The sequence below is a fragment of the Vombatus ursinus genome, unplaced genomic scaffold, assembly GCF_900497805.2.
Source record: "Vombatus ursinus unplaced genomic scaffold, bare-nosed wombat genome assembly UNPS02015398.1, whole genome shotgun sequence".
NCBI lineage: Eukaryota > Metazoa > Chordata > Mammalia > Diprotodontia > Vombatidae > Vombatus > Vombatus ursinus.
Window position 1 is genome coordinate 564538 of NW_020955176.1, and position 9796 is coordinate 574333.

The window sequence follows — 9796 nt, forward strand, 5'->3', positions numbered from 1 at the left end:
TTTACCCCCACCTCAAATGTATTTTCCCTGTGCACACAGACTTTGGAAGCAGCTCCAAGAAGAGGCTACTTGGCTAAATGAATGCTGTTCAGTTGTTTCTGGAAACTTTCTTAAATAGTTCTCCCAGCTCCCTTGTGGAATAGTTATTTTAAGCAATAATTTTCATATTGATAACATTGTTAGCCCATCTGATTGCCATGTGTGAGTGTGTGGTGTTGTGTATGTGTAGATTTGTGTCTGTCTAATTAGCCTCTACTGACGTCCAATTCAGGTGTATCATTGTGGCATGGCTGTGACTGGGTCCTTGAAGGCTCTGCCAGTCTAGAAGCCAGAAAACCAGTCTATAAAGCTAGTTTGTATGTAGGTCTGGTGACAAGATGTCTCTATTGTCAGAAGACTGACCTAGTTAAGAGGCCCGTCAGCTGATGTTTGGCTATCCGGTGATGAATTTTGGTTATGGCAACTCATGAAACTTTCCTGAGGCATTGAAGGTTTACAGTCTACATCAGTGGAGGGATTGTATACCTTTATGAAATCACAGAGCTTTTGAAGCATATGAATGGATTAAAAAGCATTTATATTAAGCACTTGATATGGTCACTATGTTAAGTGCTAGAGATGCAAATAGAAAAGTGAGACCCTATTCTCAAGGAACTCATTCTAATTGGGAGAAACAACACATATAGGAAGGTTTAGTTGCAGAGCATATTGATAGGTTTAACGGTCCAACAAAAGGATAGATGAAAAGGCCCAAAGGTCCTTAGAGTGTATCTGTTGGGCACATGGCAATCCTGAGGATCCATGAGGCATTGAGGCAGCGCTGATGGTAAGGCTGGTGGGCCTTAGGGCAGAGGTGGTCCTTTGTCCTAATGGAAGGATTTTAGTTTACTGATTCCCTGCTTATCTAAATGGTATGTGTAATTACATGGTTAAAACTGGAAGGCCCTGAGAGATCATTGATCCAAATTCCTCATTTTACAGATGAGAAAACAGGCCCAGCTTGGGTAAGTGATTTTCCCAAAACCACAGAAGTGAAGTTAGTGGCACGAATAAGAAAAAAAGTAGCTATGAGAGTTACTTACCTAAAGTGGGAAGAATTAGACACATCACAGGTAACTACATGACTGCTAAACTATCCCTAGTTAGGATTAACAAATATAGTAAGAAGCCTGTTGGAAATTGCCCCGTGTACAAAGTGTCAAGGCACAATGGCATTTTCTAAATTAGATTTTAAAGTTCAGGTTCTCCTTATAGAATTAGTTTCTCAAATTACTTTTTGATACCTTCTAAAACATGCCTTATCAAAATTCTTTTCTAAAGCTGTTTGGCAAAAGCCTAGCTTTAGCTACTTTATTTAGGTAAAATTAGTTTTGTTCTGAGGCAGAATGTTTTTTTTGGGGGGGGGATGGGGCAGTGAGAATTTTATGACATCCATTGGCCCCTGGGTATTGCAAAGAGACTTATTCCACAAGATGTCAGGAAAAAGAAATGATTGTGCCATAAATCTCTCCTCCCTTTTACAGCCAAACTAGATAAAAACATCCTAGAGAGTCAACACTTTTGACTCTCTTTCCTCTCCTTTCACTTTTCAGCCTCTTGACTTCAGACCTCAGCACTCTCTGCTGTCTCCAAATTTGCCAGTGTTCTTTTACTTGCCACTTCTAATGACCTTCCCCCTGCCCCCTCCCCCCCAGTTCCCATCCTTCTCAATCTATCTGCAGCATTTGGCACTGCTGACCATCTCTCCTAGATATTCTCCTGTCTTTGTGTTTTCCTAACTCTGCTCTCCTCTGCCTGGAAGCTCCTCTCTCTTTTTTGGATCATCATTCATGTCCCACCCCCTTAACAGGAGTGCCTCAAGTGTCTATCCTAAGTTGTCTTTGCTCTACATATCCTCTTTTGTATCCTGTCATGAGTTAATAGCTATCACGGATTCAGTTATCATCTCTATGCAGATGACTCTCAAATATATATTAGAACAGCCACGTAGCATAGACACATTTTTTTTATATGTGTGTATGCCTATATACACACACATATGCAATCCTGTATCCACATTTCCAGATGCACGTGTTCTAAGTATCTCAAACACAATATATCCCAAGCAAACATTATCTCCCCACCTCCCAAAACAACAAAAACAAAAACATTCCTGTTCCTAACTTAGTTATTTCTGTCAAAGGCACTGTACATCTAAAGTAAATACAAGGAATATACCAAGTAAATACAAAGTTGTTTAGGGAATGGGGGGGTACTAGAAAACCGGGGGGGGATCAGGAAAGGCCTCATGTAGGAAGTGGAACTTGAGCTTTGAAGGGAACCAGAGATTTTATGAAGTGAAGATGAAGAGGAAGCACATTCAAAGTATGAGAGGAAAGCATGTACAAAGGCAGAGACTGCAAAGGGAATATCATGAATGGCTGACATGTTTCCCCTGGTAGAATATAAGTTTCTTTGAGGACAGAGACTCTTTTCATTTTTGACTCTGCATCCCCATCAACCTAGCACAGTGCCTGGAACATAGTAGATGTCTACTCAGTGCTTGTTGATTGATTTATTTAGTTGGATGTAAGCTTTTGACTCATTTATAGGAATCTGGAAGCCTGGCTATCTTGGTAAATGTTTAATATGAGGAGCTAGGTGAATATTCGTCTTACTTCTTTGAGCATCTGAGACCATTGGTTGAAGAGCAGGCCCAGTGGCCTAGGAATAGAGATTCTGGTACTAACCTAGGATCATCAATCTAGATCAGGAAGGGATGCTGGATTCCATTGAGGCTAATACTCTGATTTTACACATAAGGAAACATCCCCAGGGACACTAAGTGACTTTCCCAAGGTCACACATGGGTCATAAGCAGAGGAATTTGAACTCATATCCTCTAACAACAAATCTAGTACTTTCCCTACTGTACCACACTCTTTATGATGTTTGTTTGTTTCCATGCTACGGGGTTTATTTACAATTTTTGAAGATGAGAGTGAACACTGTTCAGAAGCCATCTGTTTATTAATCCTTTCTAGAATTTTGCTGGGGATTGACGTCAAGCTTGCTGGTCTGTCATTTCCACAGATGCACCTTTTTCTCCTTTGTGAAGATCAGGACATTTCCTTGTCTCCAATCTTCCCTGAACCTTTCTTACCTCTTCTTTTTTCTACAGTTTCTCACAAATCACTGTCAGTGGTTCAGCAATCACGCCTGCACATTCTTCAGGAACACGGGAATGTGATTCATTTGAGCTTAGAGACTTAAACTCATGGAAAGGAGCTGGAGCTTAGTCTCGTACTATTTCCTCACTCACCTTCAGCTTTGTTTTCCTCTTCACCTTGTTTCCCTACCCTTTGTAATTTGAATATCATTCCCTTAGATGCAGAGGTAGGAAGCCAAACTCAAGTCTAATGGTTCTTTGTTGGTGGTTAACCTTATGCCAGGAGCCTCTCACATAGCAGAGCTGTCCCTTCTTTGTTTTTATTTGTGCTGGGCTTTAGCCTTCTCGATATTATTTTTACACATCTGTTCTACTCTTTCATACTCACCCTTTGTTAGGAACCCTCTTATCCTTTGTACCAGCCCTTTAAAATAAATAATCTCATCAGGGTTTTCTGTGCAGATAAATTAGCATCTTTTGATCATAGGATCAGAGATTTAAAGATGGAAGGGTCTTTCATGGTCATCAAATCCACCCCCTCATTTTCTACGTGAGGAAACTGAGGCCTAAAATAGTTAAGCGACTTGCCTAAGGTCAAACATGCAGGAAATAGAGCAAGGATGATGGATTAAAGATCTTGACTCCAAATTCAGCCTTCTTTCCATTGTACTGTTCTGCCTCCATGACTCCGTTTTGGTCTGTATCCCCAGGGCTCAGCCTAGCGGTTGATGTAGAGTAGGCACTTAATAAATGCTTATCGATTTTGATTGGTTGATTTTGATTTGATCATTTGCCATTCTATTCTCAGAAAGCCAGGGATGATAGGCTTTAAAAAAAAATTATGAGTGGCCCTTTAAGAGCCTAGGCCATAGGATCATCCACTTGTCAGTCCCTGAATGTTTTGAAATCTTCTTTCCTAGGGTCTAGGGTATATATCTGTCTGTACTCAATTTTTCATTTCTTTGGTTATTAGAAACTTTAAAAGAACATGGTTCCTTCCAGTCAAGGTTGCTGTTACTTCCATATACCAAATAATTCTTCCTTTTGGGTCAGAACTGTCTGAAGTGCCTGTTGCTATTATTGCTTTTTTTTTTTTTACCTGAAGGATGAAATTGTCAGTAGGGCAAGTGAAAAAAAAAATTATCAGGGTTTCAAATTTTTTTTTGGCATGAAATTTCCGATGGATAATCTCAAGGTTATTTCTTTGCCGTGTCTTGCTTATGTGCCAGTTTTATAATCTGTATCAGAAGATACTGCCCATATCCTCCTTCTGGCCTTTTGGTCTCTAGTATTTTTACCCAACAATATCACGTTTGTGTCTCCTTTTATGATAGTAATAGATAACATTTATATAGTACTTGATATATATATATATACATATATATATATATGATTTAATTTGATCTTCATAGAAACTGAGAGATTACTTGACTTTGTAAGGTCATCCAATTAGGAATCAAAACCAGAATTTCTCTGGCGTTGGGTCCAAGCTCTTTCTACCGTACCACAATGTTTCTCTGTTTCTCTCCTTCCCTCCCTTCATCTCTCTCTCTCTCTCTCTCTCCCTCTTTCCCTCTCTCTCCTCCCTCCCCCACTCCTGTTTTTAAGCATTCAATTTTGGGTCATTGAGAACTTGATGAGGAAATTTTAGTTTTTATTTTCTGCTAGCAAAGCAGATTTTTAAAAAGAGTGTAGCATAGATGCCCCACAGCAAACCATTTTGACAGTTTTTTTTTATGCAGATGGCCATAGCCTTTTGGAAAGGGATCATGTTGTTCTTTGGTGAAACAAAACAATAAGCATCTCTTCTGATTTTCACTAAAATGTGTCTTCCTAGAGGGCTTGAATTGGCAATAGAGTGATATTGAATATTCCAGTTCTAATTTGGAGATACTTTAATTTCATTCTGTGGCTTGTGAGCCGATGAAAACTGCTCCTTCTCATATCTCCAATTTCACCTAGCCAAGCCTCAGTCTTGTACCAGTCACACCATTTGCTACCTTCCTTCCTCCATACATGCTACTGAATGAAGATGGGGGAAAATGACACAACTGTTAGTCCACCACAAATTTATGTTATACAACCTCAACTGGGCTAGGCAGTCTTACTATACCTCCCTCATCAACTCACTCTCCATAGCATTCCTTCCTTTTCATCCCTCTTCAAACATCCCCTGGGTCCCTCTCACTCCACCCTTAGCTGACAACCTTGCCTCATATTTTACAAAAAAAAAAAAAAAAATTGAGGTCATTTGCCATGAACTCCCTCTTCTCCCCTCCTCATCATCTTCTGTCACTCAGGTGCCTTCTGCCCCTCTTACCTCCTTCTCTCTTGTTTCACATGAAGTGGTCTTACTCCTTACCAAGGCTAATCCCTCCACTTGTTCAAGCGATCCCATTCCATCCTGTCTCCTCCAACAGATTGCCCCCTCCGTTTTTCCTACTTCGTCACTTATTTTCAATCTGTCCCTCTCACTGGCTCACTTCCTACTGCCTATACACATATCCATGTCTCCTTTTTCTTCAGAAACCCTCCGTTGATCCTCCCATCCCTGTAATTATAATCCTCTATCTCTTCTGCCCGTGGTATCCAAACTTGAAAAGGCTATCTATGATAGATGCCTCCATTTTTTCTTCTCCTGTTCTTTTCTTAACCCCTATATAATCCAGCTTCTGACCTTACTATTCATTTTAAACTACTCTCTTTAACATCACTAATGATCTCTTAATTGCCAAATCCAGTGGTCTTTTCTCAATCCTCATTCTCCTTGATCTCTCTTCAGCCTTTGACATTATTGATCATTCTCACTTCCTTGATACTCTCTTCTGTCTAGGTTTTCAGAACACCAGTCTCTCCTCGTTTTCCTCCTACCCGTCTGACTGCTACCTCTGTCTGCTTTACTGGGTTCTCCTCCGGGTCATTCTCTCTAACTATAGGTGTCCTTCGGAGTTCTGTTCTGGGTCCTCTTCTCTTCTCTCTCTATACTACTCCATTCTGTGATCTCATGAGCTCCCAGGAATTTAATTAATATCTTCATGCTAATGATTCTTAAATATGCCTATCCTGCCCCAAACTCTCTATAGACCTCCAGTCTCATATCTCCAAGTACCTTTCATACACCTCAAACTGGATGTCCAATAGGCATCTTAACTCAGTATGTCCAAAACTAAACTCATTATCTTTCCCCCTAAACACTCTGTCTCCCTCCTGACTTCCCTGTTACTGTTGAGGGTGCCACCATCCTTCCAGGTTCCTCAGGCTTGCCACGTCAGTGTCATCCTGACTCCTCACTCTCTCTCACCGCCCCCCCCCCCCCATATCCAGTCTGTTGCCAAGGCCTGTGAATTTCAGATTTCACCTTTGCAATATTGATCTAATACACTACCTTCTCTCCTCTGATACTACTAGCACCCTGGTGCAGGCCCTCATCACCCCATGCTTGGACTATTGCAGTATTTCACTGGTGGGTCGGTGTATATCAAGTCCCTCTCCATTTCAATCCATCCTCTACCTGCCAAGTTATTTTCCTAAAGTGCAGGTTGACTCTATCACCCCTTTACTCAGTAAATTCCAGTAGTTCTGTATCACTCCAAGGATTGAATGTAAAATGATCTATTTGGTACTATGGTCCCAGGAAAAAAGTTTCCCAGAAAATCTCACCCTTGTCCTGGGTGGGGTACTTCCAGGTAAAAACATTTTAAAATACATTTCCAGAGGAAGCCCTGAAACAAGATTATATTTATTATGGAGGGCATTCTGATGCCACAAGTGGCCCAAACCTCCAGAGGTCCAATAAGTTTACTCTTGGCCCGAGGGTCCAGTTTGTCAAAATCAGAAAGCAGCATTTTTGAGTTGGAACTAGGGAAGAGTCAGCTTTATGCAAATTTCTCCTCATTCATTAGTGATTTCTCTTCTCTCCACCTTATGCCCCTGAGGCCAGTCTACTGAAAATGGAAAGAAAAACATTAGACATAACTTTGTGAGAAGGGACTTTGTATGCATGTACTGCCCCTGAAGCTTATAGCCTTTCATCTATGGACCTTTTAAGATCCTACTCCTTGAAGTACCTTGTAAAATGATACCGAGTTCAATAATTAGTCTGCAGAAGGAAGAACCAGAATTCTGCCTCCTCTCATTTTTCTCCATCTGTTCAAATCCTCACCCTTCTTTAACATACACCTCAAGACTCAGGACCTCCTCCTTGAAGATGGCTTTGGCTGGTGCTGCCGTCTTTGGACCCATAATCTACTTCTAATCCAGGTCTTTGTAACTTGTAACAGCTGTTGGTCTCAGTTCTCCCTCTGAAGCCTCACAACGAGGCTTAGTCCCTTTTTCACAATATTAGAAGCCCTGGTTTGTGTTTTCACTGGACCCTCTTCTATAGAATAAACAAACCCCATTCATTTTGTTGACTATTAGCACTTGGCTTCTGATCTTCTCATCATTCTAGACCACCTCATTTTGTTCTCTTTTTTCACGGGTTGTTTCTTTAACTCGATTATAAGCTTGTTGAGCACAGGAAGAAGTGTGCTTCTTTGTTATCCCCCATCTTGCTTAGCCCAGGTCCAGACACACAGTAGGTTCAATTAATACCTGTTGATTAATTAGCATACAACTTCAGAGGAAGTCCAATGAAGAAGAAGGAAACAACACTGGATTTTCAATTGGAGAACCTTAGTTCAAATCTGGGCAAGCCACTTATTTACCTTAGGCCTATCACTTAACGACTCTTAAAAACTCTGTTTTCCTATATAAAAAAAAAAGAGCAGGTTGAACTTCTAAATTCCCTTCTAGCTCTAAAACATAGAATCCCACTGATTTATTGAATAGTATGCCCTACAAAAAAGAAAATAGGAAAAGACCCTAAGGTCAATAAAGGTAAATGTTGGCAAAGTCCTAAGCCAGAATCAGTCAATAATAATAACTAGTCAATAAACATTTATTAAGAGCTTCCTATGTGCCAAGTGCTATACTAAGTCTGGGAATGGGAGAAAAAAAGCAACAGTTTGCTTTTGGAATGTTAATGATCACCTTTGCCACAATTCTACCATTTTACTTTGGATCCAAGGGATTCTTCTTTACTTATCTGTTTATTTATATAAACACACACACACACACACACACAGAGCAAACTTGCTTATCTAGACTAGAATTCACAGAACCTAAAAGCTCTAATAATCCCACATATTTTTACAGTGCTGTTCTGTGATAATTGATGTTCATAATAGGGTCCCTGAGGCACTGTGAAATATGGCAAGCCTTCTGAGTCATCAGATGAAATTATGTTCAGGATAGTTGGCATTTAATGTATTTTATTATATTCTAATGCTTTGCAAATTGGTACTCCTTACATACATGATAACACTCTTAAGTAGAATATTCAGTTAGCCAGAACACTCCATTTCCTAACCACACAGGATAATTCTGTAGTGAATTATTATTATTTATAATTGACATTATTACTGGGAGAGGAGGCTTAGAGAGGGATTAAATTATAAAAGAATTTTTTTGCTACTGGGCAAAACTGTGAAGGTAGCATGGCTGATATTCTTCTGAAGGCCCAGGTAGTCATCAGGTGATCTGTCTATACCTTTTGCAGCATTGCAATTGCTGAGTAACCTTCTCTCTAGAATCAGGTTTGGATATTGGAGCATTTTAGTCATAGGAACAAGGTGGAAAAATCCCTTTAGGACAAGGATCTGTGGACGCAGATGGAGAGAAAGAGCTTTCTGACTAGAGAGAGAAGAGAGCACGAGTCGTGCTCAATGGGGCAGAAAGAATCTTAGAGCCGAAACATTTGTCATAATGTCACGATCACACCAGGGGATGTGCCAATATCAAGCTAATGTACCATTTTGTAGTTGTTTAAAAAGCAATTCCCCATCATTATCATAGGTTATCTGTCATACACAGCTAGCACCTGGGGTTCCCTGGAGACAGTGCAGTGATATGATTTTGCTACAAGTCACAGCCTGGTTTAATGAGAGGCAATGCGGTATGGTCAGCTGGAGCCTGAAGATGAGAGTTGGAGTCCTGGTTCTGGGGCTTTCTAACTGTGCAACCATATGCAAGTCAGTCTAGTTCCCCAGGCCTTAGTTTCTTTATCTATAAAATAGGGATGATCGATTTCCAAGGGTAAAGTGCTATGTAAATGCAAGCTTTTACCTAACCCTTCCCAGCAATACAAGAATCTAAGACATCTCCAAAGGCCTCGTGATGGAAAATGCTATCCGCATCCAAAGAAAGAACTATGGAGTTTGAATGCAGATCAAAGCATACTATTTGCTATTTTTTTTTCTTCTGTTGAATTTTGTTTCCTCTTTCTGGTGGTTCCTCCTATTCGTTGTAATTCTTACTTATAACATCACTAATGTGAAAATATGTTTAATAGGAATGCATATGTAAAGCGTATATCAGATTGTGCGCTGTCTTGGGGAGGGTGGTGGGGAGGAAGGGGAAGAAAAATTTTAAACTCCAAAGCATATAGAAGTGATTGTTGATAAATCAAAACAAATTAATAAAAAAACAAAAAAAAATAAATGTAAGATTTTATTCCTGTACCTTAAGGAGCTGTCTTCATTAGTGCCTGAACTTCTTCTACAAATGCAGATTGCAGCCCCTCTTCTATCATTAGATGGTTCTGAGATT